At 37.3% G+C, this 11,464-nt stretch overlaps 1 pseudogene; it reads right to left on the bottom strand.

The window, feature by feature from the left end:
• Nucleotides 1–869: 869 nt before the first annotated feature.
• On the bottom strand, nucleotides 870–10,150 carry LOC102843991 (annotated as a pseudogene).
• Nucleotides 10,151–11,464: the final 1,314 nt, after the last annotated feature.

Genomic DNA, 11,464 nt, shown 5'->3' with positions numbered 1-11,464 from the left:
TCTGTTTTTAAAGACTATTAAAATTTTGTAAATAAACTAGTATTTACAAAAAGTCAACTTGGGGAGGGGGAAGGAAGGGACCAGGGGTAAATTATGCAACAATGAATGAATGAAAATCTAACTTTTTTGCAAACTTTTTTTTAAAATTAAAATTAAAAAAAAAAAAACCCAAACAAACTTAAAGTATCTAACTCATTCTAAGGGACAAATACCTAGAGAGAATTTAAGGTATTATTCTTCCTCTGAGTATTTACATTTGAATGGGAGACAAACATCCTAAATAAAAATGTTATAGCTGTTGTGATGGAATTCCAGGGAAGGGTTTGGGGAAAACTCAGTGGGGTTATTACATTACTGAGGTCACACATGGTGGCTGTCGCCTGCACCTGGTGATAAAATCCATTTTGGTCCTGTTAGACAGTATTCTGCTCTTCAATGCTTAAAGACAAGGAAAAGCAGAGGAAATTGAACTTTAACAACTCAGTTTGTATGGGAAAAATGACATCAACAGGCACTTGCTAAAGTCCTGTCACTCTATAATACCATAGAAAAAGGGTATGGGAGGAGCCCTGGTGATGCAATGGCTAAGAGTTCAGCTGTTTACACCGAAGTTTGCTTACTAAGAGAAAGACCTGGTGATTTGAAATACACTCTCACAAGAATTACAGTCTAGAAAATCTATCATCAACTATGAGATGGTTTTAGTTAATCACATGATGGCATTATGGGTCAAAAGGCATGTATGTAGTAACTCCTAACAACATCTGAGCACGGGGTGGAGTGGGGGGAATGGGAGCAATGGAGAAGAAAACCGAAGCACAGACATTGACTCATTGAATAGGGGCTCCTCGTCATTAGGTCATTAGCCTTCAGAACCTCCTGACCACCTTGATTAAAATCGTGTCCTCTCCAAATGCTACTCCTCCCATAAAGATAGACATGGGCTTAGTTTTCTTGTTCATCTTCTTGTTATTTAAAACAGCAGGAGGAGAGAAAACAGCAGTAATCATGCATTCTCCTAAGAAAACAAAGAGAAGAGAAATGAAGAGGGCAAAGAGGGCATTCAACATCCTATGCAATCTCTGTGAAATCCTGAAGTGATGCACTTACTGGAAGGTGGCAGGTATGTCCCTTTAGAAATCCACTAATTATTTACCTGAATATCCAAGAGGGTGGGAGAAGTGATTGTAAAGGAAAGATGTTCTCACTACATCTTTATTCATTCATCTTCCTTAACCATCAAGAATGTAGTTAAGAATTCTGTGAAAGAAAGGAATCCAGATTTTTAAAAGACAATAAAATACCTCACAAATTTTATTCATTGAAGAGCTGTTGGCACTCTTATTTAGAGTTGAATTGGATCTTACTAAGTTAAATTTTAATAGCAATAATGACCTGTTTCTCATTCCAGAGAAAGCAATCAATCCCTTAACTATTTGCTACATATGAGGACACCTTACTTAAGCAGTCACTTAAGCACTCAGTGACCATATTGAGTATACTGTGCCAATGATTATATGATTTGAAATCAGGTTATTTATAAACTTCACTGATTATTTGTCCATATTATCTCATTTGACTGAAAACTCCATGAGGAAAATAATTTTATCTTGTTTGGTTCTCATTCTGCTTCCAATGCTTAGAAAGAAGCAAGGAACTGATGCTCTATAAATGCTTGTCAGGAAGTGACATCTGTGATGTCACTCAGTCTTCATTGTAAAGTTGCATAATTGTTTCTTAGAGTTCCATAAGGAACTGTTTGTTGGTTTTTACTGGAAATTTTTTGTCATCTGGAAAGATCTGATATTGTGAAAGAGCCCTCTCTACAGTTGGGGATACCAAGAAACATTGTAGGTTGTGGAAAGGGAGGGAGTTGCTTTTTTTTCCTCACTGGATGAAAGGCGGCCACAAAGGTTTTTTGCAATTCAGCTAAAGAGCTAATAAAACAGAAACAAAAAGCACATGTGCCAAGAGTTAAACAACAAGGAGGAAGTGGCTAAGGTTTGTGGTCTGTTACCACATGGCAACATTGAGCTGGAGCCAAAGCATTCAGTTCTCTCCAGAACTCTGCATGCAGGAAGGCTCTGCTTTGGGGAAAGAAAGAGAATAAGCATGTTACAGAAAAGGCGTGCCATGCTTGGTGCAGGGATGGGAAACCATCAGAAAAAAAAAAAGACATTTCAGCAAGCAGAAACATTAAGAGAATTTAAAGTATTCTTTACATAAGAGTCAGCCCCACGGGCCAAATCCAGTCTAATGCATTTTTTTAAAAAAATAAAGTTTTATTGGAACCCAGCCACATTCATTTGCTTATATATCATTTAAGGGACTACTTTCATGCTACAACAGTAGATTTCAGTAGCTGCAAAGGAGACCACATAACCCACAAAGCCTAAAATATTTACTATCTGGTGTTTTATGGAAAAAGTTTGCTCATGTTTGTACTACCAGGAGTACAAAATTGAATATATCAGATTAAAACAGATGAAATAGCTGATATATGACTATTTTAATCTAAAAAAATTGCAGGTCCATATAGTTCTATTTTAATAGTGTCCGCTTTGAAATGTGTTCTTCAATTATTTAACTCACAGTCACTTCACCCTCTCACATACTCTCAACCTTTAAGGAACTTGATTCTATATCTGACTGATATTTTAAATGTTTAGCAGTTATTAGGCATAGACACGCCTTGTCTTACTGACATCCACAGATACTGTGTTTATGTTTCATTTTGGTTTATTTAACTAAAAGGTTTTGTGACAACCCTGCATGGAGCAAGTCTATGAGTGCTCACTTCATTATGCTACATTTTGGTAATTCTCCCCAAAATTAAATTTTTTTTCATACTACTATCATATACTTCCTTTGTACGTACTCAAAGGGAAAAAAGTGTGTGACTTTCTTTATTGTGATATTAAAACTGGTGTGATTTTCTTTATCCCTATGGTCTGGAACTAAACTTGTAATATCTTCAAGTATCTCTTCTACTACTACAACTGTGTTGTGCAGATGAGAGTCTGCTTGTAGAAAATGAAAAGGACTTGAAACACTACAGAAGATCAAAGACTATAGTCTTCAATATAGGTTATGTGTCAAGATCAATGAAAAAAAAATCTTCACCACTGGACCAGTAGGCAGCAGCATGATAGATGGAGAAAAGATTGAAATTGTCAACAGTTTCATTTTACTTGGATCCACAATCAACACCTTTGGTAGCAGCACTCAAAAAAATCAAAAGATGTGTTACATTGGGGAAATCTGCTGTCAAGGATCTCTCCAAAGTCCTAAAGAACAAGATGTCAGCCTGAAGTCTAAGATGCATCTGATCCAACCTATGAAATTTTCATTTATTTCCTGTGCATCTGAAAGTTGGACAATGAATAAGGATGGTAGAAGAAGAATTCATGCATTTGAATTGTGGTGTTGGGGAGAAATATTGAATATTGAGTAAACAAATGTGTCTTAAAGGAAGTTCAATGAAAGCACTCATTTTTTTGTTGTTTTGTGCCATAGAATCAGAATCAACCCATAGCTGACCCTTAAGCAGGTTTTCAGAGGCAGTTAATTGCATGGGAGAAGAATGCCCATTCTTCTCACATGGAGGAGCTGGTGGCCTCGAACCACGTCCTTTCAGGGTTGCAGTACAGCTTCTTGCCTAGTAGAAGGCCACCAGAGCTCCCTTGGAGGCAAGAATAGTGAAATTTTGTTTCACTTGGTCATGTTTTCAGAAAGAGCCAATTCTTGGAGAAAGATACCATTTGGGGAAAGGTATAGTGTTGGTGAAAGAAAGGAAGACCCAACTAGATGGACTGTCACAGTGGCTACTACCACAAACTTGAGCATGACAGATTGTGAGAATGGCAAAGGATAGTGCAAAGTTCAGCTGAGTTTTGGTTGGTGATAATTTATAATTGAATTGGCAGTATCTAACAACAGCAAGAAAGCTACTCAAATCTAGAAATTATTCCTTCATTTCTTTGCATTTGCATTAACATCTAGAGTATCACAGCTAGTGTTCAGTGACAAAAGTTTATAAAATTAAATGTAGCAACATATATAACACAGTGTATCTGGGATTTAGGCTAATAATTCTATCAAATCCCTAGAGTATATATAAATATGTAAGAATTTCCTATTCTTTGGGTTGATACTCTTAACAGAAAGCTTCAACTTTCTGGCAATGAAAATCCACCAGCAACTCCAGAGAAAGACGAACAATCTCTTCCTGTGTGATTTACTCTCTTAGAAACCCACTTGAGGGGCAGTTATGAGTGGGTTCTGACTCAACAGCAAGGAAGAGGAAGATACCGGAAGGGCCCAAAGAATTCTAGAACAATTCATTGAACAAACATTTTTCATTTACTTAGCACAAATATCAACTTACATATTTATGGTGACTTACTTTGTCTACTCGGGAAGATAATAACCAGAGGCTTTTTGAGAAACCCAATAATTATAAATCTATCCTAAATCACAGTTTTTTGTCTATGTTACCCTCAGTAAAACTAAGAATATATTAATTATTCTAGAAGTATAATGCCCTTTCTGAAACCTGGAAATGAGAACTGGACAGACAATTGGATATTTGTTTAAAAAAGTAACTCTTCAATTTATTTTCCATTGTATTGGTTCATTGACATCTAAGGTGTCTTCAATTTCTCCTAAGAACATCACCTTTTTTCTTTTTTTTTATTGTATTAGTTTATTTACAAAATTTGAATACACTGTTTTTCAGACCAGATTCTTCCAATTTCCTTTACCCCCCCATAAAATTGTAAAACTCCATGATTAATACACACACACACACACACACACACACACACCCAGCACATCCTCATCCCTCTGCTTCTACCCTCCCACCCCCTCTTGCATCCTTATACGCCCTCTACAATAATGGCTTTACACATTTTTTGTCCTTGTGGGACTGAGTCAGTTCACTGAGCAGAATGCTCTCCAGTCCCTCCCAAAGAAGGTAATAATTTACAAAATCATCACTTGTGAGTGCTGTGCAGTATTCCATTGCATAAATATACCAAAATTTCTTAATCCATTCGATTGTTGTTGGACATCTGGCCTGTTTCCATGTTCTTGAGATGGTGAATAACGCTGCTATGAACACTGGGGTAAAAGTCTCCTTTTGTGCCTCAGTTCTCATTTTCTCAGTTCTCATTTCTATTCTAAGCAATAGAATAGCTGGGTCATATGGAATTTCTTCAGCTTTTTGAGGAAGCGCCAAACTGCCTTCCAGCATGATTGCACCATTTTACAATCCCACCAAGAGTTCCTATCTCTCCACATCCTCTCCAACATTTCTTACTTGCTGCCCTGTTAAACTCTGCACTGTTACTAGAGTGAGAATCAGTTTTCAAGGAGATTGAAAGGGAAATTGTCAAATTTATTTGAAAAGGCAAGAGATTCTCAATAAGCAAAACACTTCTGAGAAACAAAAATGAGGTAGGAGGCATAGCACTCCTTGACCTCAAAACCTACTACACAGTAGTAGTAACTAAAACAGCATGGTACTGGTACAATGACAGGCACATAGACCAATGGAACAGAATTGAGAACCCAGAAACAGACCCAGTTATCTATGGTCAACTGATATTCAACAAGAAAATAAAAACTACTAAATGGGGAAATGACAACCTCTTCAACAAATGGTGCTAGCAAAACTGGACTGCTACCTGTAGAAACCTGAAACAGGATCCACATCTCACACCATACGCAAAAATCAACTCAAAGTGTATCAGAGACTTGGCAGTAAAGCCTAAAGCCATAAAGTTCATAGGAGACAAACTGCGCTCAAGTTTAGAAGCACTAGTCTATGGTCTAATGAAACTGCCAAATACAACCAGAAATGTACAATCTGACAAGTATAAACTTGATGAATGGGATCTTCTAAAGATTAAAGCCTCACGCACATCAAAAACTTTTTCCAACCGGATAAAAAGAAGACCTATCAACTAGATACAAACATTTGGTAATACCATCTCAGACAAGAGTATCATAATGAAAATTTACAGAATACTACTGGGCCTCCACAAGAAAAAATACTGAAAAACCTAATTACAAAATGGGCAAAAGACATAGAAAGAATTTTCACAGAGGAAGATACTCAAACGGCAAACACACACAGGGAGAAATGCTCCAAATCACTGGCAATAAGAGAGATGCAAATCAAAACAACCTCTTTTTGAGTACATGTTTTTGGCCAAAAGTTTAGCAATCCTCTGATAACCTGTGGTTCTGTTAATGTTGTATCCCTTTCCAGGAACTGTACAACACAATAGGCTAGCCGAGCATGAAATAAAGTTCATTCTTTTGTAGTATGCATAGGAATAAGAACCTTCTTTAGAAACTGTTTACATTCTGGTTTCAGTGCCAATGCAAAGCCATTGATAATACTTCCTAATATTTTTAGTAGTTCAGCAACACCATTGAAAAATGTTTTGTTTCATATATAAACCCAAGGAAAATGTTATTCATTTGTTTTCTTATGAATGTTCTTAATCCAAGAAATTTCTTGTAAATTCGATGTAGAACCATCTTCAGAAAGTCACCTTCTCTGGGATCTTCACTATCAAAAGGCTCCAGGAACTTAAAAAAAAATCTGTTGTACAAACTTCTGATCAATATATTGCTTTGCAATGCTAGGCTGGAAATCAGTGCTCTCCAAAAACTTCAAGAAGAGTTAATACACCCGTTGAATATGAAACCAAGAGGCCTCAATTGTTGGCTCATCTTCTGGGTAAAAATCTGGTTTATCACTTGGAGGAAGAGTCTGGAAGATGTTAGCACTAATCATTTTTTCTATATCAGAATATGCTGATTCAACAATTATACCACAAAAATATACTCAACCAGTTCATTCATTGTAGCTCTTTTAATTTCTTTGCTCTTCAAGTCTGAAACAGAGTCCGTGAAATCAAATCCCCTCCTTGGATTCTCATGCTCATTCTACAATAATGGTTTTGTGCAGTATTTGTCCTTGTGGGATTGAGTTTGTTCACTCAGCATATTCTCTCTTGTCCCTCTCATTGCTCCTGTGTGATTTATTGGGTCACTTATGAAGCTTCACAGAATGAATTTTATCGTCTTTGACATGAGTGAGATAATTATGGGAGTAGTGAAAATTATGACTTGAATTGTTGTGATTGTGTTGCACGTAGATAAAAAAGTAATCTGCTCTGTATATTTTCCCTTTTATAATGTGTTTTTAACATTGCTGCAGACCTTAGTTACATTCTACGAAAAGAGTACTTCCTTAAAAAAAATAAAAACAAAACAGAAAAGAAAAAAAAACCAAACACAAAACAAAACTAAGGTATAATCCTTCCCTATCCCTTGGTCTCTCCCAGAAATATGATGGAGGGAATTACCTGCACTCTGGAATTTGAACAGAAAACTTAAATTTCCACTTTATATTTATATTCTACTTTATATTTAAATTTAAATATAAATAAAAGCTGGGAAAGTAAACCAAATTTCTTTAAATTGTTCCTCTTGAATATGTCCCTTCATCTACAACTCCCAAGTGATGAACACAGATGAGTAGAGGCACAAAATATGCCTTCTCCTTTCATTCTTCTTCCTCTGTCAAAGCTGAAGGCAGGGCCTTTCCAGTCCCCATACGTCCGTCAGTCCCTTCTGACCCAGGGATGGAGGCTGAGTCTCCCAGTGCGCTGATGCAGAGCGCTAGCTGTCACTCCCTGGCTTATTTAAGTAGGCTTGATCCAGAGTTCTGAAAAAGTTGATTACAGGGGTACCTTGTATGTTTTTACTTGGTCTAGTATTTCTCACATATTTTGTTTTCCAAATACCATTACAATCTCTTAACTTGCAGTTGTGTGGGAAACTGTTTTGTAACCAAAGATCTTCATTGGCACATGAGCAGCCTTTAATAAAAATGTTGTTGTTGTTGTTATGTGCCATTGAGTTGTTTGAGACTCATAGCAACCCTATGTATAAGAGCCCTAAACCCTGCTCTGTCCCGTACCAATCTCACTGTCTTCGACACACTCACTCCCACCACCCCAATCACAGAATCAATGCATCTCATTGAAGGTCTTCCTCTCCTGTGCAGTCCCTCCATTCTTCCAAACATGATGTCCCTCTCCAAGGACTGATATGTTTTTTAAAAAACAAACAAACACTCACCCCCTCAAGAACAAAACTCAACAAAACACTCAGTTTTCAGGAGATGCTGATAATTGAGTATTAGACAGAAATATTAAATGCAAAGGGAGCTCTCATGGCTTAGTGATAACAAGCTGTGCTTCAGTCTCAAAGGTATGAGGTTGGAATTCACAAGCTACTCCATAGGAGAAGGATAGGCAGTCTTCTCCCCTGTAATTTACTGCCTCTGAAAACTCACTGCAAGGTCAACAATGAGCCAGTTCCGATTTGATGGCACATAGAAATAACAACATTAAATATGCATTCTTTACATTTGAGATGCCAGAATTTGCTAAAATGGGCAATGCAGCAAAGATCAAACCACATGAGTGAGCCAAGATTCCTTTAACAACATAACAACAACAACAATGTTAATAAGACATGCAACTGCTTTGTATGGGACTGTGGCGAAGCCCGACATGAAAGAACTCCTTTTGCAAATATTTCCCCAAGAAGCTTTCTTGGGTTTTTCTTTCTCTCAGTGAACAAATAAAAGGTTTCAGTATGAACAATATCCAGATGCCTGATCTTTTTGCCAGCTCCATTGACCAAACAGACATTCTTTTCCTTTTATATTTTAGAGACAGCGAGTAGTCAGTAGTTGTTTTACCTACTAAGGTCAAAGTTGATGATAAAATCGGCCCAGGGAGATCACTGGACATTCTGATGGAGTAGAAAACTAGAAGTCATTGAGTACTGTCAATTCTGATCTTTCCCAGGCCCATACTTCTCACCCAGGGAATTTCCATACAATTAGGGGAAAACCAAAACCACATTATGCTTAACCAAACCCTAGTCTTAGCATCTTAATGAAACTTTCTTCCTGAACAAAGCAAAGTTTTATAAAACACATGGCTTCTGTGGTCTGACTTCTCAACAGAGGCCTGATTAGTTGTTCAATGATAAGTGTCTTAAAGCTTTTCTGGAAAATAATGCTTGGTCACCAACAAGCCCTTGGCCATGGGTCAAGATAAAGAACAGTACTCCTAAATTGATACCAACCACTTTTTCTTTCTGCGTGTGGAGGAATTGCTTATAAGAAGTCAAATTTTCTACTGTCACTCTTTGATATTCAATATAAAAATAACCTCATAATTCATAAATAATGTCATTAAATCCAAATAAAGTGTCCTTACACAAATGTCATAAGCATGGTCCATACAGCTACATATGCATCTATAAGTTAGGCAGGAAATAGCAGCTTATGACTTATTTAATAAATAACTTGAACTTTAAGTATTTTAAGAAATCTAGACTATTTACCAACAGTGTACAAATAATCAATAGAACATGTAATCTTCTTAATACAGTTTTTTTCTTAGTATTTAAACAAACAGACAAAACATCCCAAATCAAGTGCTGTCAAGCTGATTCCAACTCAGCAAATGCATATATTGCAGAGTACAGGTTTTTAAATCGTGATCTTTTAGATATAGATTACTAGATCAATCTTCTGAGAATGGATTCTAACCACCAACCTTTTGATTAGAAGTTAAGCTCTTCACTTCTTATTCTACCCAGAAACTTCTTCCATAGTGTGAACCCAACAAATCCTCTGCTATCATGGTGATTCTGACTCACAATGACCATTCATAGAATTTCCAAGGCTAAAAATTTTAAAAAAGAAGAAATGGTCTATTTTTCTCCCATAGAGCTAGTAGATTGGAACTGACAATTTCTTGGTTAATATTTTGATTATTCATCACTATGCCACCTGGGATTCTTTTCATGGTGTATAACTCTGAGAAAATAAAAATTCATTTGAAATTGTATTAGGAAAGCAGAGATTGCAGAGATTCAAGGAGTCAAATCTTGGTTTTAAAAAAAAAATATTCTGTAAATTCAAATCATCCTCTATGCCCCAGTTATCTCTCATACACAGGTTGGCCTAGTCCTAGATGAAGACTATCATTAGATTAAAGGATGGTTCATTTACGGAGGACAGTGGATACCTCTCAGACGTGCCCGGCATCCCAAAGCAACGTACAAGAAGAAGGTGTTAAATATACCTACGAATAAAGGGCCTAAGACCTTCCAATAAAGTTCCTACAAGCCCTAAGGAATACAGGAGAGCGTTCAAGCATACCGTAAGCCCTTGAGGCAGGTTTTGAATTAAAAGGACCCTAGCAAGCATTTTCAGACCAATGCAAAAGTAGAAGAAACTTGAAAACCAATGTTTGGTGGTTGCTGCGAATGAGCTAAACGTCATCAGATAACAACAAAAAGTATGGGCATCTATAGCAGCAGTTCCCTTCCTTAATACTATGATGTTACCACACACCACCAACAAATATTTAGATGCCAATTTTGAACTCTGCTGTCATAATTCATAGGAAGTTAGGCTGATAAAGGCTGTGCCCTCTACCAGTTTAAATCCACCAAAGACTCATTAGGAGAAAAATAAGCAATTTCCTCCCATGCAATCTAGAGCCTTCAACAATCTGCTGGAGGATCAGCCGTGAACTGGTTCCAACTTGGTGGCACTGAGTTTGATGTGAGTTGACTTGGCTGACAATAGATAAAGAGAAGAACACTAGGTTGGTGGGGATTGAATTCTAAATTGACTAAATTTAAGTCTGCCTAGAAATGGCAAGGTTATAGCTCTTACTATCAAGAAGAATGGGACTCAAGAGTGTAATCTAGCTTAGTTCGGGGGGGGGGGGGGGGAACTCGGTTGCTTGGCGCGCTCTGGAGGAGAAAGTCATCATTTTGCACACCTGCATTTCTCCCAGTGAAATTTGTAGACAAACACATGCAAAAGGTGATGGGCTGGAAGTATATGGACTACTGTGGAAGACTGAGCCAGCAAGGGGAGGCCAGACCTATTTCAGAAGCTGGGTCTCTCTTCAAAGGGTTTTGACTCACTGACCCCTGGCTGGCCTGCACTTCCTCTCAGAACACACCAGACAGACGAGTAAACACAGATCACAAGTGGACCACATGTTCCTACTCTTCTTCCAAATGCTTCATGGCTTTTGGCCTCCTTTACTTCAGACTTTACATCCAGGCTCTTTTGACTGATACTCAGGCCCCACAGAAGTTTCCTTACTCATCCCTCAGCCAAGCAATGGCTTAGAAAATTATGATAAGAACATCAAGGAAATTACCGGTATTGGTGAATATCTTTACTTGAAGCATTTCTCAAACTCATTGTCTAACATGTGTGAAACCTCTGCTTTATTCATTCCTTTGAAAAAAATATTTTCTGTGCTGATTACTTCCTTTATATACTAATGTTCTAGGGACCCTCTGGAGTTCCTAATATGTCAGTTTAAAGAATCATTAT

This window comes from Elephantulus edwardii, unplaced genomic scaffold (genome assembly GCF_000299155.1).
Source record: "Elephantulus edwardii isolate Elephantulus edwardi_28Jun2011 unplaced genomic scaffold, EleEdw1.0 scaffold00009, whole genome shotgun sequence".
Classification (NCBI taxonomy): Eukaryota; Metazoa; Chordata; class Mammalia; order Macroscelidea; family Macroscelididae; genus Elephantulus; species Elephantulus edwardii.
The sequence above is the reverse complement of the archived record's forward strand: the minus strand, read 5'-3'. Positions and strand labels throughout refer to the sequence as shown.